The sequence below is a fragment of the Charadrius vociferus genome, unplaced genomic scaffold, assembly GCF_000708025.1.
Source record: "Charadrius vociferus isolate BGI_N301 unplaced genomic scaffold, ASM70802v2 scaffold198, whole genome shotgun sequence".
Lineage (NCBI taxonomy): Eukaryota > Metazoa > Chordata > Aves > Charadriiformes > Charadriidae > Charadrius > Charadrius vociferus.
In genome coordinates this window covers 2,395,917-2,417,981 of record NW_009649951.1, presented here as the reverse complement: position 1 = coordinate 2,417,981, position 22,065 = coordinate 2,395,917, and positions in this window count along the sequence as shown.

Sequence of the window (22,065 nt, the reverse complement as noted above, 5' to 3'; positions counted from 1 at the left end):
GAGCACTTCATTTTCTCATGAAAGGCGGTGAAAACAACTGCCAGTAAAACTTCTATAATTTGTGTTTCAAATAGTAATTCACTCTACAGAAGAGTTAGAACTGGGACTGCAGACTCTCAGGATGGAGCATGAAGTAGTCTTGGACCTCTTGTTTTTTGTGGGGAGTGTCTTACAGTTAGTATTTTATGGGTGATTTGGGATAGAAATCAAAATTAATAAAAAAGTAAACAATGAGCTTCCTTAGAAGCTGATTTTTTGAAATTTTAGTACACAGCGTCATGTAGCAGTGTACTTTTTTCAGGGATAATGATACTGACTGCAGAGAGAGTAAGAGAACTTTGTTTTCTTCCATTCAGCCTTCCAAAGTCAATATTAACACCCTGTGTATGTTACACTTTGCCTCTTTTGGGATCTGCCTTTTTGTGCTCATGCAGAGAACAGGCATATCAACACAAATTTGCAATACCTTCTGTAGTGTTTTGATGCCCTGAGGTCTCCAGCATAAGTACTATTTACAGCTTGTCTCCTTTTCTGTGCTGCTGTTCGACTTGTTTGTTAGAAAGCCTGATTGATCAAGATCCTTAGCTTTATTCTGGATTTTTTTTTTCCCAACTTATTAGCAGTGGAAATATAAATGTGTGAAAGTGATTTGTAACCCTGCATTTAAGGTAGGTCTCAGTAGAGCTGTAGAGATGCTTTTTCTTCCAAGTGCTGCAGAAGAAGCGCGTGTCTCCCTGACACAATGCATCATTGATGCACTATTATTTAGTACGTTATGTCTATGTTAAGTCATTTGTAGCTAAGAGTGCAGACGAAAAGTCGATGGCTTTTTTTTTTACCTGCTGTATACTGTACTGGGCCTTAAGTACAACTCTGATTTAGTCTTATTCCTCTTCATAATCTTCACCTCGCTTGCTCATGTCCCATGGGAATTTTGAATAATGTGCTGAAACTTTGAGAAAAGCTGAGCATTTACCTATGATACTATAACCTCCGTTGATAATAGTAGGAACTATAATATATACAAGAGCAAAGCTAAGTCCTTAGTTTAAGCAAGCAAAGCTAAACTTACATAGTTATGTTATAACAAAAGGTCATTCTGATCTTTCTGATAATAAATGTAATTTTTTTTAAGGTGAGGAATAATAAAGTAGCCTGGTTATAAGACAAAGCTTCTCTTTGATTAAGAATTGTCTACTTAGAAAATATTACAAAAAACCTTCTTGTCTGTGCATATCATGCAAATGTCTAGTCTGTTGGTGAAAGATCATTGTATTATGGTTCTTAAGTCCTAGCTCACCACTTTTTAACAAAAATTGAAAGAAAATACATGTTAAAAGAAAGCTGATTAAAGATTGTTTTATATCTGTTTTAATACACGTGGGTGGCAGCTGTATTTATCACCTTATGGCCAGAAAACATGTACAATAATCAGATCCTGCTGTATTTCTAAAACACCTTGCCAACTGATATATAAAAGAAGTAATTTGTTGTAACAAACCCAACTTAAAATTTGCAATTATTTTATTACTAATCTTTAATGTCTTTTTGTTTCTGTATGTTCTTAAACTGCATAGTTCAACAAAGAATGTTTATATTTGCACTGGTGGTGCAGTTTATTTGCTTCCAAACTATTGAGGTTTGCATATGTTCATATCTGGTACTTGAGTAAAAACAAGCTCAGAATAATGGAGGATGAGGGAGATGAAGTACCTTCTGGTTTTAAGAGCATGTAAAAATGTTCACTGTGATGCATTGGAATGGATTCTCACTTCAGAGGAATAAAGCACATTTTATGCTTGTGCTACTGAGTGCTGAATTTGGCACTGTATTCTGCTTGTGCTTAAAGAACCTTCAGCTGAGATTTATCAAAACAATATTGACAAAAAAGGCTTGGTCTCAAGTTTAAACATGCTATTTCAGGCATACAGCTCTTTTATACAATATATCAAGGCTGAGAGGTTGTAAAAAGCTATCAAGGTCTAAGAGGGAATAAAGGGTCTTTTGAAATGTAGATAGCAAATATAAACTACTTCAATTCCAATTTCTCATGAGAGATCAAGTAATACATTTGAATGCTATAAAATACAGGAGTGATTAATAATTAACTCGTTCTGTTATCAGTTATGACATGAAACTCAGTGAGAATTAGACATAATGTGCTGCTAAGATTCTTTTAAAATCCCAACATTAGAAACAGAGATAAAAATATCTTTTTACGTGTGTGCAGGGCTTGGTTTTAGTAACATTTCGAAAAGTAAATTTCAGAGTTTATTTTTCAATGTGGCATGGTTAAATGTTTCTGTAGTTCCATGTAATTTTACCTGATGCTTCCCAGCAAATAGGTCTACTTAATTAGGTTTGAATGATAAGAATGGTGATTATGGTTATCATAAGAAGAGAGATAATGGATAACTTAGCTCACAGAATGGCAAAGGAATGGAGATGCTCCTGTATTTTGGTTGCTGTCTGTAAGACACTAATTTACTCTTAATTATTAGACATACCATAGTCCAGAATAAAACCTTTGTAGCTAGATTAAAGCACTTGCAGAGTATTGAATAAAGGAAGTACATTGAATAGGAAAAGGAAAAGAAGACACACTAAAGAAAGATATAAGCACAAAAATAGGAACATCTGCACTCGTGCAAGCATTTGGCAGAAGTTATGTCACATTTAAAAGTCTAAGATACAGTCATATGATCAGCTCAACACTTGGACTTACTGTATTCCAGCCAGGAAGGGTATCAGTAGTGCTGGGACCTTAGCTCAGTTTGCTTCTTTGTGGGGTTTTTTGTTGTTTTGTTGGGGGATTTTTTTGTTTGGTTTGGGTTTTTTTTTGTTTGCTTGTTTGGTTTTTTACTCTGGTCTTGACACTCATTTTTTAATAAATCCTTTAGGACAGCTTCATAAAGAAATTTACGCATTGTGGCAGTGACCTTTGCAGTTTGTAGTAGAGTAGCCTCTGGAAAAAAATCAGAGCCTATGGTTAGCCTAGCAAATTCAGTGTTTAATGAATGCAAAATTAAATATTCTTCTTTTTGTCAAAGTGTAAGCATGCAGTTCCAGTCTATGGGGATGTCAGCTAGCAATCACAGGTAGGAATACCCTCCTAGATTTAGTCACTCACTTAAAGAGATAGCTTCTTCCAATATATCAGCAGTAGTAGGTGTCTGTTGTCTGTACCATACTGTTGTAGCATAAAAATTGTAGTTAGAGCATCCAAGTTGGGTGGGCCAGATTCAATACCTACCTCATCTGAAGCCATAGGATGAAGACTACTCAGTGTTGATGACATGCTGGGAAAACTGTTAAGGTTTTACTGAAATCCCACTTGTGAGGTTAATATCCTTATATACTTGAGCATGTAAATGTGGATCTCAAAGCTTAATATTCTTACTGTAAAATGGATATAAGACTACATTAAGATAACTTTTTTTGAGATGCTTACATGACCTGCTCTTACAGTATCTAAAATCAGAGTGGAGGGATATATAAAATTAGGTTAATGCTACTTATATAGCTTATGTTAGGCTTAACTTGTTTCAGAGCATTAGGAGATCTTCAGAATTAAACTTGATGTAGAAAAGAGGGCACTATGAATTTAAGTGTGGTTTTATTTTTAATACAGTTGTACTCTAGGGGATAAAGCTTATGTCCAGGCAAAACACAATGCCTAAATATGCTGCGGCAGAAGTATAAAACTTCCATCCAAAACACCCAACCCACCTTGACTAGATTATTTATCTGCCTTTTAAAAGAGGTTCTTTATTGCATGCTTTGATAAACCCACTTAAACAACATTCTAAAAAGGAATCCAGCTGTAGTTTAAAATTTTATATAGTTTAGAATGTGCATGCTCAAGCTTTACTTTGACAAGATGCTTGCCTTAAATCTCTTTACCAACTCCACAGTCACATTAATATAATTGCTTCAAATCAATTTGCATTAGTTTTTACATAGGAACATTCAAAAATTCCCATCATTGTTGACAATGAGAAAATGTTACGTTTTTTCACCTACTATTCATTGTTTTATACACTTGGATAGAAGATGGATTGGAAAAAGTTTACACGTGTTTTGTGTATAATATAAATAAAGTTGAAGATCCATTTCTTTTCACAACCCAAATGGAAAGTGCTCCTTCTGTATTTTACATGAATTTTACTAGACTGTCTGTAGTCTGTGGAAGCAGTTTATTTAATTTATTCCAGGCAAAACTACAAATAATATGATAATCATTGTGTCTATTGCATGATGAATCTTTGAAGTGGTAGCTACTTTAAATCAGATTCTTGTGAGCTGAAAGAAAAAGAAGAGGGCTGAAAGCGGAATGTGTTATGGGGAGTTTAAGGTCTCTGTAGAAAATTAACAGTTAAACAGGATGCTACTTAAAATGCAGTATACTCTGGAGACCAATGACAATCCATATGTTTTGGCATCTAGTGAATATGAAACAACTTACAGAATACGGTGTGGCTCTTCTACTTCAAACTGAGATGTTAATAGTTTAGGCAGAAGAAAATAAACAAACCTTGCCTGAAAATTAGAATCTGCAACCAGAATACTGTATGCTGTTGAGTAATAACAGTTCTGCTTATTGAACAAGTCACCCTCTTTTAAGGAAATCTGAAGAAGAGCCAAATAAGCTAGCTTCACATTCTGGTTACATGTTGTCAGTGAAAAGTTACTGCATTGATATCTATGGAATTTCTGGAGTCATGCAATCTAATTAAAATCAAGTTATATCTTTTCTTGTCTAAACAGTTCCAGTAGATAGTCTTTAGTGCCGCTTGGTAAATTGGGGGGAACTTACGAATGTTCCATTTTTCTGTCTTTTCAAGTTAACTTATATTAAAACTGCTGTGTTTTGTATTTGATATGCTACTCAAATAGTATGTTGCAGTAGAGATACCAATTGGTTTTGCGCCTGCTGCAAAAATGAATTTGAATTTTACAGAGTGACACTGGCAGTGACACAAAAATGGAAAGTTAACTCCTGCTTCAGTTAAGCAAAACTTGTTTGTATCAGATGTTACCTTCAGAAATCTTACCTGTGCACCTGGATGAGATTAGGTCTACCAGTCTGAATGCCCTCCAGTGTGTAGTCTGGGAATTTTGTCCGTGTGGACTTTGAGAACTGTTACATGCCCGGTATTCCTGCTGTGTGAATCCCAGTTGAAAAAGGGAGAAGTTTGTCAGCAGCTGTTTTCTTTCTGGACATTTCTGAAGCTAAAAGAGAAAAACAGAGCCATCACTTAGCTTTTGTTTTTCTTCCTTGAATTTTTCATTGCTTGCCTAGAACAGCTGGGTTGGGATCCTATTTTTACCTGTCTGCCTGAAATTTGTAGCAGAGCCTTCAAAGAAAAATCTTCTGTCTGTCGCTACTGTCTGTGCTCTGTGCTTCCCTGGAGTAACGTGGAACTGAGATACTTCCTCGTCTTTGCTACCTGTAGCGGTTGCCCCTATTCAGATGGGTAAGAGGGACAGGCATTAGGAAAGGGTCAAGAGAGAAAATAGGTGAGAAATTTGGGTGTGAAGGATAAGAGTGGAGTGGAAGGAGGGATATATTGCACAGGGATTTCCATAGCACACAAACCATTGATGTCGCATTAGACTGTGGGACCAAACAGAATAACATGAAAGGATAAAACAAATGTGATTGTGATAGAAAGGTGTCAAATAAGAAAAAATATGGTGCAAAATAATTATTTGCTGGCTAAAAGGAGGCAATATGATCCAGAACAAAACATTATTTTCTGCTCAAGAGGAGAGCTGATGAGGATAGACCTGCTGTCAGGCCAAAGGAGGGAGAAGGAGCTACGCTCCCGAGGGGGCTGTGGACAGTGAATTCTGCTCTTTCAAAGAAACGGTGTATGAATTGCAAACCAGAGTTGATACTAAAAGCCCTTGAATCTTTCCAGCTCGTGAAATCTAGACAGCTGCCGATTTCGTGTAGCTGGAGTTCCCTGTTGGGAGTTGCTGAGGAAGGGTGTTCCGAGTTCCTGTAGAAAGGCTTTTTCTCCACCACCACAGGACTCTGTGCCTGTGTGAAAACCTTGCAGAACTGTAATTAATGGACACTTCTTAGAATGACAGATGTCTAAAAAAAACCCCAACATGCTAAGTTGTGGAAAAAACATGGAAGTTTTGTAATGCCAAATCTTAAAACATGCAATGATTTATTTTTATTTTCCCAAGTTAAACTGGGAAAGTTTGCTTTTATCTTTATGAATTGCTGACTCACTTGTTCTGGGTTAGAACTAGACAGTTATCTACGGCTAGATGTGGAGTGGGATTCACATATCCATCTGAACTTTGAACATCTATTGTAGGTTTCCTGAGAGGACCTCCAGAGAGAAAAGTTTAGGGCAGTTGTCTCGAGTGAGTATCAATACTGGTCAGACTTAATGGCTAAATTAAATTAAATTAAATCGACTAATATGAAAATAGTTGGTCTTAAATTGTTACTTGCTTTGTCTTCAGTGTAAAATTAGAGGGTGGTTGGGGCACCTGTCCACCCCCTCTTAAGATGCTTCAGCTTCGCTGACTGTAACTGTAGTAAAGGATCCTCATATAGATGAGTTTCTGTCAGCTGCAGACATTCATAACAGCCTGAAGCGCTGCTCCGCAATGTCTGGTTGTGCTACAGACACCAGCTCTAGCCAGGGCCAGTGCACAATTTTCCTAGAATTTCCTAGCTTTCCCAAGAGCACTCTTCCTAAAACAGGGTTTATATAGGCTTTGCAACAACTCTGTTCTCTGCTATGGTACAGTTTAATACCTGCACTCATTTTGAGGGGATAAAATAAATAAATAAATAACTCAGTGAAATAATAGCAACAGCAATTTGAGTAAAGGATATAGAGGACAGAACCTATTGTCTTAGTAGAAGAAGCTAGAAAAGAGTTGATAATGTTAAGAAAATACTCTTCCAAATTTTTGAACAGCTGTTTTAGTTAGTGTTCTATCAATGGTCCTATAAGCTCTTGCTGTTGAATTTCCTGTGAAATCTGTAATGTTTGTGGACCTTTACACTAAATTTTGAAGCTGTTCTCCTGTGGTTTGTGGATTTATTTTTTTTTTTTTTTTACATAGAAGCTAATACAACTACAGCAATTGTATTTTTCATTACATAATAAATTGTTTCTATCCAAATATGTGCTATCCCTTTGGAGGTAATTGTCAGGCACTTTGAGAGGGGTGGTTACCAATACAATCCAACCAAAGACACTTTCAATTTTACACACTAAGAAAGAGTTTTAGTCCCTTATTGTTAATCTAGATGGGCAACGAGGGGATGGAGAAGGCGACAATTTTTTTTTGTTCTACTTTGCCTGATAAATCTATGTTTGACCAGCATACGTGTGCTGGGGGAACGAGGAGTTGGGGTCTTCCTCTCCTATTCTGTCTATTCATTAAGTTGTTCTTTGGGTGTGGTAATACATTTATGATGGGTGGAAAGGTATAATCTGTTGCCTATTTTAGGTGTACATTAAAAAAAAAAAAAAACAAAAAAACAAACAACCCCCCCAAAATCTCTCCACAAAACAACCCCCTAAAAAAGCCCACAACCAAAAAAACAAACCCACCCACCCCCCCCAACCAAAACCAAACGAACACCCCAGTGATAACTTTGCACAAGAAGCCCTAGAATGAGCAGGGATATTACACGGTTTCAGAAATAAGTGGGAAAACGTCATTCTTCATTGCGTTTCATTTAATGAAAGCTCATATCATTTTAGTCAATTTGTGGTATGGCATAATTTAACTGAATTTCACCTTCTGAAATATTTTTTCCAATCCAGTAAGTAATTAGCTACATAGTAAATTATACTTCTTCTAAGGAAGAGAGCCTCTTGGATGAATTCAGTGGATCAATTTATATAACAACAGTCTCTATAGAAAAGGGGTGTAGCAGTGCAGTGGCCGTGTGAAAGTCTTGCATTGCATGATTCTTCAAACAAAACCAGAAAGAAATGAGCTGAGTAAAAAGTGCCAGTAAAAGTAATTGCCACTTGATATGCAACATTTTACTAACACTTTCTTCTATATAATTCTTTGAGTTGTTTGGAGTATAATCCTTGCCCCTTCCTTTAAAACACAATGTGTTTGTGAAAAAGTATCCCTGAAGCGGTACCCCTGGAGAGGCCCACAGTATTGACTAGTAATCCTGGCAAAAGGAAATTTGGATGTGTTGCAGTTACTGCCTTGTGAATTTGAACGTTTTTGTGAAGAACATGTTGTATGCAAATTCATCTCACTGTGTTCTAAGTTTTAATTGTAGCTTGTGGTATTTTTGGAAGAAGCCTAGATCTTTCCTCTGAAACTTCCTAAATTACAAGATTGGATTTGTAGCATGGATTTGACAGCTCTGCCAATAGGTGAAAATTTTCAGCAATGATTAAATCAAGTAGATTTTCATCAACTATCTGTTTACATGCACAGTTTTTAACTCTCAAACTTCCCAACTTTCAGTCACAATTTTGGAATAAGGATGTTACATTAACAGAGGATTATTTCTGGGGAGACATGGTAGAATCTTCAAGCAAAATCTTAAGTCTGAAGTTGGATTTCATTTGGAGTAGAAAAACATTGTTTTGACCATTTAAAGCATGCAGTTAAATCATAACATTGAAATAGTAGAGTGAGGGCAAATTTTAAGCTGGTATATCTTGCTGTGACACCATCAAAGGAGCTGATGGTTTCTACTAAAAAAAAATGAGTGGACTCAATGAGTTGGACTATTCTTTTTCTGGTCCCGTACTCTTTCTGCCATAGAGAGTCTGCTGTGTCACATCTGTGCTGAACCAGAAGCAATGCTGAGAAATGGGCGGAAGGCCTGATCTACCACCTGAAGAGTGAAGTGTGTTCGTCCATAAACTGAGCATGTTTCCAACATCCTGTCCTGTCATCCTGTTCTCGCAGCACATGCATATTCTGCACTTGATAGGCCAGTATGCAAGTTAAGGTGGTCATAAGCATGCAGTTAAGGCATCCTGGATGAATGGAGTACTCGAATAGTGTTTTAGCTAGGGACAGGTCAAGTCTTTGTCATCTTTCTATGTTTATATGTAGGAGTATGTTCAGTGAGTTTTCACAAATACAAAAAGGAAAAAAAAAAAAAACAACAAGATGATGTTCCAATACACTTTTGAGTGAGAAGTTAATAGGATTAGTATTAGCCTTTGCTAATCCCGTTTACTGCTGCAATACAGCTGGGCAAGGTAAAAGTTGTAACGGGCGGACTGCAAAAGTGCAAGGAGTCAGCTGGTATGTCCAGGCAGTGTACAGCAGGCATATGCAGGGGTTTCCTGGGTGTGAATCCATTTTATTGGAATTATTATAATTAAAAACATTTTTTCTCAGAAAATAACTTGCTTAGATAAGTGTAGCTGTAGGTGCTGTCTTGCAGCTATTTCTGAGTAAACACTCGAGTAACATTTACACTGTCCTGTTCTACCTAAATATTGGCAGCTGCTACCCAAATTGCATGGCAGCAGCCTGGGGCAGTAGCCCCGCTGCATCTCACAGGAGAGACTTTTCATTGTAACTCCTACTTTAAATTCCAAATAACCCACCATTATCCACCCATACAGATGCTGATGTGCTTGGTGTGACCCAACTATCTGATCATATTAATTGGTCTCCTATGCCCAGCTACTGCTGCAGCTGTGTAAAACACTTGCATGGTTTATGTTACTGAAGAGGCTTTAAAAGTACCTTGCAACATCTTGTGAAGAAACCAGGAGACTCTAGTGCCACAGTGGCACCCTCTGGAGTGTCACGTGGTGCTGCTGTGCCATTTAGCAGGGTTTCTTGGGGTAGTTTTTTCTTCGCCCCCCCCCCCCCCCACTAGCACAATGCTGACATTTTTGAGGGAGCTTCTGTTGGCTACCACCATGTACCTCAGGCACTAGAAAACTATATACCATCAGCAAAAGCTTGTTTAGACCAGTTTAGCTCAAACAATATTGTTTTTAAAAGCAAAAACAGAAAAAAAAAAAACAACTTCTCTCAAATCTTTCTGGAAAACTGGGCTTCCAGGGGAGCTGGCAACTGGTGACATCACAGGCAGGTTCATCCAGAAAAGGCTGAAATTTTTAAGATATAAAAAGCTGGTGATGGTTCAAGAAGTGTAAGTATTTTCTCCTCAAAGTCTCCGCCTCATGTAATGTTTCTGTGAGCCATGAAGGGGCTGTGAACATTTCTGTTACAGAGCCTGAATGAAGCTATCTTCTCAGAAGTCGTTCAGAAGGCCTTGTGGGACAATTCTGGCTAAGAAACATGAAGCCACAGCCACCCTGAAATAAGAGTTACTGGATGTTGGAGAATAATCAGGAAAACATTTTATGGTACAAAACCAGCTGACAATCAAACAGAAACTGATTATCTGAGCTCAAGTTTGTGTATACTTCAGGTTTTTTGAAAGGTCTGTTCAATCTCTAAACTCAGTGAGTGGCTGATTTGTCAAAGGATAAGGTTTTGAAGAAAGCCAGATGGAAGGGCATTGAAGTCCTTATTTTGTCTGAAAGAAAATGGATTGTTTTGTTGCTGATGTTCTGGAAATTCAGCCAATTTAGGCTGTATTACTTCTTTTCAGTTCCTGTTGTTAGTAGCTTGCGCAAGCTACATTTTATTAAATTGCAGTGTCGTTAGAGAGTGTTAGATGAGAACACGATTACAAAACCTAAAGGCTGGACACCTGAGAACAGGCTGTACCCTGTTCTCATGATAAAAACTGACATGCACTTGGCTCACAGGAGGCTCCTTGCTGCCTTGTCCCATCACTGTAGTTCAAAACAGTAGGATGAACTGCTGCAAGGAGTGCGAGCAGCAAATCAGTGAATCTGCAAAATTAAAAGAGAGGTAATACAAAATGCAGCTTTAGCTAGGAAATGTTTTTTTGAGTTAGGAAAAAAAAAAGCCTATTCCTTCTCCTGATGCATTTCTCCCTTTCTTCCGTCCTCCCTCCCTTCCTCCCTCCCTCCCTCCTCTCTCAAATCTGCTTTTGGCAGCAACACATTTGCAGGAGACCTCAGGAATCACCAGACCTCAGTCTTAGTCTATCAGGTAGGTTGCTGCACAAAGGTAGTATGGAGTGACTACCTTCTCACAGCTGGGCAATCAGGATCACATCTGCTGGCCAGGGAGCTCACAGAGGGGACTGGAGAAGTGGAGGAACTACCCAAGCAGTTTCTCCAGTGAGGCTTTCCTCTGAGCAGAGCACCCCAGGCTTGCAGTCTTTCCAGGCTTGAACAGCAGCGTTGGCTGGAGAGGAGGTGTTCTGCCAGCAGGCATCACATTAGCCGCCTCTCTTGCACTCAGAGCATTTAAGCAGAGACAGCAGGAGCAAAAACGACATTGTAAGCCTGCTCAGCTGCATAGCGAGAGAGAATCGGTGGCCAGAACAAGCCAGGGGGCCAGCAAAGAAAGCCAGCTTTTCTGTTGGATGTGGGGCAAGCTACCACTGGTGAGAATAACCTCATCATGGTTCCCCACCTCAGTCTCCAGGGCAGGGAAACCCAGCAGCAGAGCCTGGGGGTATCCCAGTCCCAAAGAGTACCCAACCAGCAAGGACAGAATGTCCTTCCTGCTGTTCCCTGCTCAAGCAAGATATCAGCACTCCCTGGAAGGGAAAGACTCTGCTCCTCTGGGAGAGTGATGGATGCCAGGAGCTATCCGCAGCCTTATCAACACAAACAACAGAGAAGGACACTGAAATTGCTGAGAAAAAAGGTGTTGCTCCTTACAGGAGCTAATTGAAATTAGGAATTCACAATGCTGTGGGGTTTACTTCTCAGGGTACAAAAGAAATGGCTGCAGCCTTAATAAGATTAGCAAAAGCTGAGAAATGTGTGCAATGTTACTGAGTAAAATGTTATGATCGTTGGAGAAGCAGTTGGAGGACTGAATGCATACAGCTGCAGGTTATAGAGAAATGCTATTCATAGGGGAAACAGCAGTCTTAAAAGCAGCAAGCAAGATCTGGAGACTAAAGGCATAATGAAAATCCTCTTGGCGTGGCCACGGTAAAACATCTTTAAAAGCTGATGTTATGGGTTCATGGATCCACATCTGTACACTGATCATTGTCTTGTTGGCTGCGGTGGCTGCAGATACAGGAGAATATGACACGGGGTACAGCCAGAATACCAGCTGAGAGGATGCTTTGACATGGAGGTCTGCAGCCCTGTAGACACGGTATCTGGCACATCCAAAGCACGGAGCTGCCGTATGGGGCTGGACAAACTTCTGTGTACATTTAGGGTGTGAAGGGTAACAACGTGTCTGAAAATACATCAGAGAGGGCAGTTGAGACAGACAGAGATTAATTGTTTTCAGACTGCTCAGAGTGTCTTGTGCACTCCTTGTCTGGATCTCATGCAAGTCACACTTGGGATCTGTACCCATTTTGGAGCAGAGCAGGAGCAGAACTGAGGTGGGCACGTAGACACTGAGCCTGGTGCTGTGATCAGGCTTAGGGTCCTGATGCATTGAAAACTTGCTCCACCCACGGGAGAGAAAGTGCTGCAAAACTTTGAAAATCTGTCATTTTCCTGCCAGGGGATTCCAGGTAGGTGCCCAAAATGAGAAAGGAATGTAAAACAGGGGCTACTGAGAAAATAGCTGTGCATGCTGTGACCATGGAGGGCAAAATAGCAGAACGCAGAGAGGCAACATCTCTTGCCTACCAGCGCCTTGCTGTGCTTGCTGCCTTGCATGGGAGCCAAGAGAGTTAACAGAGCTGTGTGATGCGGAAGAAATAAAGTAGACCTGCAAGAAATATTAGATAATAAAGCACCAGGGGCAGATGGGTATGCAGCTGATTTTATGGGACATTCTGAGACAAATTACTTCCAGTTGTAAATGAAGTTTGTTAATGCACTTAAGAAACAAAATGTTTTCCCCTAAATTAATTTAGCCTACCAGGAAGAACGCCAAAGAAGTGTAGAGTGTACAAATCTATTTCATTATCTTGCAATGACTATGATAATTTTAAAAGTCATTGCTATTAGATTAGGGGGCAACGTTATAAGATTTTCTCAAGACAAGTTTGCTAGAAGCCACTGCTCTCTTAATCACAGCACAAAGTGAGGGTATCATCTTTGCTGTAGCATTACAACTTGATTGCCCAGGAGTATCTCAGTTTACCTCCTGCAAAAGGAAGCTACTCACTCAGCCATTTGCTCTCTCAACCTATATATTGGGAGGGCAGCCGTTGCCCTTTTGCAGTGCTGCTCTGGGAAGCGATGCACACTCTCCTTGCGTGCATTGGAGCTGCCTGGCACATTGCACTGCTGGCCCCGCGGGCTCTGCGCAGCCTCGATGAGTGCCGGCGTGGGGCTCTGAAAGTGCTGACACAGCGTTTGACAGCAGTGTACACCAGCTCAGTGCATAGTGAATTATGCCTTTGTGCAGAGCTAAAAGTAGACTGTGCATGCAGTAATTTGGGTAGAGCAGTGTATGCCATTCTTGGTGCCTTGCAATAATAATCATGATTTATTGCCAAGAAGTACTTCCGGTTTTTAGGTTGTGCCAGTCAAACCTAGATTTTCTGTCTGTGTGAGATGCAATATATCTCCATATGTATCACAGAATCATAGAATGGTTTAGGTTGGAAGGGACCTTAAAGATCACCTAGTTCCAACCCCCCTGCCATGGGCAGGGACACCTCCCACTAGACCATGTTGCTCAAAGCCCCATCCAACCTGTCCTTGAACACCCCCAGGGATGGGGCCTCCACAGCTTCCCTGGGCAACCTGTTCCAATGTCTCACCACCCTCAGAGTGAAAAATTTCATCCTGATATCTAATCTAAATCTCCTTTCTTCCGGTTTGAAGCCATTACCTGTCATCGTATCACTATACGCTGTTGTAAAAAGTCCCTCTCCAGCTTTCGTGTAGGCCCCTTTAGATACTGAAAAGCTGCAATATCCATGTGGGTGATAGTCTGCAGAACCATTTTTGTCAGAGATGATGTTTTTGAATGACTTTATCCAGTTATCAGAATTTAGCTCACTGTTCAGCATCTTTGTTGTACATGTATTTCATGTCCACCTCTGTATTAACATGTGTTTATATGGTGTCAGGTGCTGTGTTGTATATATACATATATATTCATGCAGATACATGCATACATTTAAATATGTATGCATATATATGTATGTATGCCATCTAAACATCTATTTAAAATAAACAAATAATTACTCCACTTAGGCATCATTTCATATAACAATGTAAATCTTAGAATTATGAATTTCTGGCTGCTTGGAGAACACTTCTTCTCGCCCTTTAGTGCTTGCTCTGTAGTTGCAGTGCTGGCACTAACACAGAGAGGTTTATTGCAGGAGGGGAGCACAGCTGACTCTGGAGTCTGAGCATCCCCCGCTTCAGATGGCTACAGGGTCACTGCCGTATGCTCGAGCAGAGGTACGCATCGGCTACAGATGTAGTGCAGTTGCTTTTGGTGCAAGATGTCCCTGGTAGCTCTGACGTTCCAAATTCAAATGGAAGCCCCCTTAGGAGTAGCCAGGACTCATGATTTCTGCTCCAATGGGAGGGAGATGACCTCCACTGTGGAACTGTTGCTCTCTGCTGTGCCAGGCAACAATCTCATCTGCATGTGAGGAGTATTATTTTAATGAGTCTTTATTTATACCCTGATGACCAAATGCGAAGGAACACCAGGCTGGGCTCTAAGTCTTCTGAAGCTTTTACATTCTGATTTTTTTTTCTGTGGCTCCATTAAAGGTTTTCAAAGCATTTTCATTTTTATATATATTTTACTTATGTGAATTTGAAATAAGAGCAACCCTCTTATTGTCAGTGATGTCTCTGTGACCTGTGTAAGGACTCTTTGCCTTGCTCTCAGGCTGTGTATGTGCTGTGCGTTTAACAAAAAAGCATAGTGGGGGGGGGTTCTAAACAATAACAGGTATTTCTAAACTTTAGCAGGTAGTATTTCTCATGTGCCTCCTTTTGTAAAGAAAGACTCTTAGTTTCTTAAGAGTACTTCTTACAGGCCTCGGAGGTGAATAAAAATCACCAGTATTTTAGAAATGGCTACAGTGTGACTTGTTATTACCTAACAGTTTGTGACTTAGGACATCTCAACACCTTGGATCTTTAAGAAATTATATGTTCCCTGCAGACACCGGGAATCTTTTTTTTTTCAGTCATTTTAGGTTTGTAAGACAAAATCTAGGACTCATTCAGGATAAAACACTGTCTTTAAGGCTTTGTGTATAAAGAAGGAGGGTGAGAGGTATTTCTGTTGTTTAATCAATCCATTGTCAGCTGTCTAGAGGTGTCCAAAAGAATTTATGGCCATAGTCTCCAAGAACAAATATGGCTGTATCATATAACAGCTTCAGCACAATTTTTTTACTTTTTCCTTTTCCTGGGATTGTTTTGCTATGCTTTCCTCAGTAGGTGGCAAACTTCACAAGCTGTAGCTGGCTGAAATTTTTTTTTTTTTTTTGCAGGCCTTTATACCTCAAATAAAATAGCATGTGCTGGGAAATCTTTGCTTGGACCTCATCCAAATAATATTTGCTTTCTTTCACTTGCAAAAAAAGGAGCCATTATTGCTCCTAATTCAATCATTTTCTTTTCTGGGCTTATCTGTGAAAAGGCTATAGCTGCTGCAATGGAGTCTTTACATTCTGTGTGCAATGCTCTTTGAGCTTGTTGAGTAAACAACAGGGAATATGTCCCTTTTTTGCTATTTAAAAAAGAAACACCTCACATCAACTCCATCCATTAAACACAGTCCTAGTTTTTGATACTATAGAACAATCATTAATTAAAATAAGAAAAAGCACTGCCATTTCTTTCTTTATGCTAAATATCCTCTGGTGCTACTGTTTGTTTCAAATCGTTATTAAGTGCAGGGAGAGCCCTTGGCATTCTTCATACCACAGACACAAGGGTGACTTTCAAGAAACTTAAGAGGTCCCTCCAACATATAACTCGAATGACTCCTGTGTTTCAGCCACTCTATAATATGATTTCAAGTAGTGCCACAGAGTAAGCAGCTGAATGGTGCAGAGACTGGGATCTGCCTTGGCATCCCTGCAGGTTTTCTTTTCCCTCATGGACGGGTGGCATTTCTACTAAGCATGGGTGGTCTTTGCAGAGGAACTGATATCTCAGGAGGAATTTGGAAGGAAACAGATTGGATGTCTAATGCACAAGGACATTAAGAAAAGAGTTTAAAGCATAATGGGCTGTGGCAGGTTGACCTGACTGTTATCAGAATCTCTAGAAGTATTTGTTATCACATTTACAGTATGAGACATTGTGCACTTAATTTCTGTATTATTTTGTATAGATGCTTGTTCCGTGCTGTTTCTCATGGTAGGAAGAGAGAATGAAGAAAACTGGAAAAACAAACAATACAGAGCAACAGAGAGATTTTAATATAAGATTTTAAAAGAACTGGAGAGCTTCAGTAGTTGGGAGGTCAGTTCAGTTGAAACTGTTGTTGCAGCTGTTAGGCTTACTTTTAACGATACCGGATTTAGTCAAAGAACAAAGCCCCTCTATTCCCAGCAACTAAGTCTTTGATGGGAATGATTCTGGGTCTTGCTTGCTCATTAGCAAGAATGAAGTGTATTGGGGGAGAAGACTGAAACCAGTTGGACTGGTAAGGTACGGTGGTCTGAACTGGAATTTGCTCTTCTGAGTAGTCATGATGACAAGCTGCGTGTCCAGGGGTGGGTTGTTTCATTACTCTGTGCCTCTGCCTATTTGCACTGCCAACCATGAGGTCCTGAAACAATAATAAGAGTAGTTTTAAAATCTGACCTCTGCTTTTTGAGCTGGAGGGCGCAGTCCTGTGGGGTTCATACAAACTGAGGAAAACATATTTGCTTTCTGTGGGACAACTCTGTTAATCCTCTCCTCACACTTGCATCAAATCTTTACTCTCCTTTGCAATCCCTGCCCTTCCTTGTATTTTTTCATCCTCCCACCTACATCCCCAGTAAATCTGTTAACATAATCACCTGATGTGATCATTTTCACAATACCCCCTGTTTCCTGCCTCTTCATTTCTGTTATCCCTCTACTCTTGCTCTGCATGTTCCTCATATAACCTGTTGAGCCTGTCTGAACTTGGGTTCCTCTTAATCTTGTTATCCCCCAAGTTTTAACATGAGATTTCCTCTCCATACTCTGACCCTGTTGTTTCCTCCTCTTTTTTTTCAATGTGCTCTCTGCATGTACCCACCTCATTTTTTTCATCTGTGCCCCTAGTTTGTGATGTGACAGCCATCTTTCCTAGAGGTAAACTGGCTCCTAACAAAGCAAAGCAAAACAGTAGGAGCTCATAGCCTTCCAGAGTAGGCATAGGCATCTTTACCTTAGCCCCATTTGGGCCAAAATGGCAGATTAAGTCTCATCTTAGTAACGAAAAACATTACAGTGTGTGGGAAGACAAGTCCAGTGTAGCACTGGGAGGAAAATGTGCCTCTCCTAATGAATAAGAGGAGCTCAAAGCACAGCAATGGAGAAAGGTTTCAAAATTATGGTCCTCAAGGTGTGCCTCTGGCTGTCCTTATAATAAGAAAGAAAAAGCTTGAACTTTATAACTCACCAGCTGGGGGAAAAGTGGAGAGCAAAGGTGGCTCCTGGATATCATGGTTTGCCACATCTGCAAGTATCTGGGACACCAAGCCAGGAGGGAGACTGTGTCCTTTCAGGGTGACCCCTTGCAGCCAGCTGTGGAAGAAGGAATAACCTGGATAATGCAGTCAGGTTGTCAGGCAAGATGAAGTAGATGCTTAAAGACATGAGGAAAATGGATATCAAAGCCAGAGAGTTTCAAAAATGTTAGGGATGAAATTCAGGGAAGGGTGGAAGCAGTTCAAGTTGCATGTGCCTAGCTAAGTGCAGAGAAAGAAGCTGGTAAGGAAGCACGTCCATTGTGGAGCTCACGCTGAGGAGAACCATGTCTCTTGGAAAGCCAAGTAGTGACTGTCTTGGGAAATACAGTATGATTTATAGGGTGGAAGGAGATGGGGATAGTGAGAGGAAGAGAGACTGAACATAGCTTAAAATATTTTCTTGAGGGTTCAGCTGAAATACACTTACCTGGCCATTGATGTCAAACCAAAAGTGCTTGGTTTCTTTCCTTCTCCACTTCTTGTTGGCACAACCCAAGGCCTGGCCCAGGGTCCCTCTGAGATGGCTGAGCTGAGGACCATGCTGCCTGACCTCAGCCACCATCACCATGTCTGCCTAGACTGGACTGCTCACATACTTATAGCTGAGTGGTGGGCAGGAACGAGGGGAGGTGCACGGTGCAGAGGCTGCAGCCTCAGCTCCTTGTGGAGTGCCACCACAGCTGCAGAAGGCATCAATCAGCCAACCCAGGCTGCACCAGCGCTGGTGTCCCATATCCCCTGCCATAAGGGAGTATCAGGGTCCCAGGGTTTAGGTCTGCCTCCTCTCACATTAAAGCTGCTTGAGGAACCTTAAAAAAGTCTAAAAAAGGGGAGAGAATCATCTTGGAAGACAATTTTTGTTAAATGTGTTGTAGTTTCTTCTTGCCTTTGCTATAGAGAGGTTGAATTTTTCTCCATCTTCTAACCCAGAACAGGCAAACAGCTGGTCTGAGTCCAGCTCAGACGTCTTTGCGTGGTTACACAGCCTGGACATGTGATCTCTAGCAGCACACATACCCTGTGCTTTTAGGAGGTAGCTGATTAATGACTGCCTCTTCAGTAAAAGGGCTTTTAAATATTCCTAAAGGGGCAACATGGTGTCAAAAATATCTCAGGAGGAAAATGCTTTTCCCCTTTTTTCATTTCAACTATACATCAAAAAGTTGAAATAAAAAACCCCATGGGTAAATATTTAAGGAAAGTGTAAAGTCCCACTGAGGGACGTTTCATGGGGATATATGGTATCAATGAAAAGGAAAAGAAAAAAGACCATGATCTGCTCTGCCGGCCAAGACAACCAGTAGTTCACAAGGGGCTGACTCAGCTGGGCCTCCCATCCCGTGTTGCACAAGTTTTGGGTTGACTTTTACAGCTAACATCAATGGCGCGGTTCCTTCACCTCACCTGCCTGTGCCTGTTGGTGGAACAAATTGAAGCAATCTGCGCTGCTCTCATAGGTCAGGACCTCCTTCCTTTATATCCCACCCCAGCTGATGTCCTTTGCAATCTGATGTGCTCCCTGCTGGAGAAAGGAAAAGCTTAGCCTGGGCTCCGTGGGAGCTGAAGACAAAAATTGCAAGTAGCAGTGCAGTGGATGCTTTCTCTGCCTCTTTGTAGCCACGTGGTTTGCAGTATGTAATGTCACACACAGTTGAAAAATACTCTAATCCACACCGAGGCTGTGTGATCTTTCTGGATTTTGGCACACAAATGTTTTTTCAGAACAGGCGGTCAGGTTAAAAGTACGCCTTGCATTTGACACATGTGGCTCAGCCTGTGTGTGGAAAATGCAAAGTCCACCCAAACCCACACTGTTTAGTGCCCTTCCCAAAGCTGCATACCAAATTGTCATTTGTGATTTACATTACCTGTAACTCTTTACAGTCCTACTGTGACCACCTTTTCTGGTCTGTATGCTTGGAAATGTTAGAAACAAAGCCTGTTAAAGGCAATGACTGTGCTTTTCAGTGGAATCTTGATGAATCAAATTGTTTACAAATTCATGTTTTGGCACAAAAAGGAAAGGTGTTTGTAAAACATGTAACACCTTCCCCTGTTTCACTATCTGCTTGGCCTCATGCTTGCATCTACTACACTGTTTTATCAGTACAGTTTTCCATAAGAAAAAGGACCTTAAGCTGATGCAATGTGAAATCAGGCTTTGTCTTTTATTTTATCTGACATTTTCTCTAAGCGTTTATTTACTTGTCCAGTCACTTGGGCTTCAAATTGTTCAAAACTATCTAGGATTTGCAGTTCCTCCTGAGGGTCAGTGATCTGTGTGAACTAAAAAAACTTCTAGAGCAAGACCCTACTTTGCTGCCAGAACGACTGTATTAATTCCCCATTGATGGGGATCTTTGCAGGATAAGTGAGGTTGACAAGAATCTCTTCTGATAATATGTGTGAAGCCCTGGCCTCTAGCCCCCAGTTTCAGCTATTTCCTCTTCTTGGGATGGTCTGTATGTAGTGGTTGCTCTGCTGCTGCAGATACTACCTGCAAGTTGAAGTTGAGCGCTGGTGGGAGGAAAAGTAGCAGTTACCATACCAAGATTATTCATTGTTAATTGTGGCAAAGTAAAAAACGAACATTAGGGTCTCATACCAACTGTAATTTTGGAACAATTAAAGTGTCACGACACCATCAAACTACATTAAATAAGTAATAATAAAGTCAAGCTAGGAACAGAGATAATGATAGTAGCTTAGCTAAAGAGAGCACATTTCACATTTCTAGTTTTCTGTCAGGAAAACTTGATTGTTGGCTCTCTAAAAACATTGCTTTGGAGGGAGAGGATAGCCTAGTAATCCAGCTACCTCCTCACCTTCTTCCTGATGTGCAGCATGAGGGGAATGAAGTGGAAAAGATGAAAATAGAAGGCAAAACATAAGTTCCTCCTGCAGTCTTACAAAGAAACGAGGGAGAAAACTCAGCTTGCTGAGGTCAAACTCAAACAGAAAACGGAAACCTACAAAGCATGGAAGCAAGTACTGGTAGTCTGGGAGGAACACAGAGAAATTGCCCGAGCAGCCAGGGATCAGGTTAGGAAAGCTAAAACCCTGACAGAATTCAGTCTGGCCAGGGACATCAAAGGCAACAAGAAAAGCTTCTACAGGTAAGTCAGTGATAAAAGGAAGACATGGGAAGATGTGGGCCCTCTCCAGAAGGAAACAGGAGACCTGGTTACCTGGGATATGGAGAAGGCTGAGGTACTCTATGACTTTTTTGTCTCAGTCTTCACCAGCAAGGGCTCTAGCCACAGCGCCCAAGTTGCAGAAGGCAAAGGCAAGGACTGGGAGAATGAAGAACTGCCCACTGTAGGAGAAGACCAGGTTTGAGATCATCTAATGAACGTGAAGGTGCATAAATCAATGGGACCTGATGAGATACATCAGCAGGTCCTGAGGAAACTTGTGGATGAAGTTGTTAAACCACTGTCAATCATCTTTGAGAAGCTGTGGCAGTCCAGTGAAATTCCTGCTTGGAAAAGGTGAAATGTAACCCCCGTTTTCAAAAAGGAGAAAAAGGACAACCTGGGGAACTAACAGCCAGTCAGTCTCACCCCTGTGCCTGGCAAGATCATGGAGCAGATCCTCCTGGAAACTATACCAAGGTACATGGAAAATAAGGAGGTGATTGGTGATGGCCAACGTGGCTTGACTAAAGGCAAATTGTGTCTGACAAATTTGGTGGCCTTCTACAGCAGGGTTACAGCACTGGTGGATAAGGGAAGAGCAACAGATGTCATCCACCTGGACTTGTGCAAAGCATTTGACACTGTCCTGCATGACATCCTTGTCTCTACATTAGAGAGACGTGGATTTGACTGATGGACCACTCAGTGGATAAGGAACTGGCTGGATGGCTGCACTCCAAGACTTGCGGTCGATGGCTAAATGTCCAAGTGGTGACCAGTGACGAGTCGTGTTCCTCAGGGGTTGGTATTGGGACTGGTGCTGTTTAACATCTTTGGTGGTGACATGGACAGTGGGATTGAGTGCACCCTTAGCAAGTTTGCAAATGACACCAAGTTGTGTGGTGTGGTTAACATGCTAGAGGGAAGGAATGCCATCCAGAAGGACCTGGACAAGCTAGAGAGGTGGGCCTGTGCAAACCGTATGAAGTTCAACAAGGCCAAGTGTAAGGTCCTACACATGGGTCAGGGCAATCCCATGCACAAATACAGGCTGGGCAGAGAATGGATTTAGGGCAGCCCTGAGGAGAAGGACTTCGGGGTATCGATTGATCAGAAGGTTAACATGAACCGGCAATATGTGCTTGCAGGCCAGAAAGCCAACTGTATCCTGGGCTGCATCAAAAGAAGCATGGTCAGCAGGTTGAGGGAGGTAATTCTGGCCCTCTACTCTGCTCTGGTGAGACCCCTCCTGGAGTA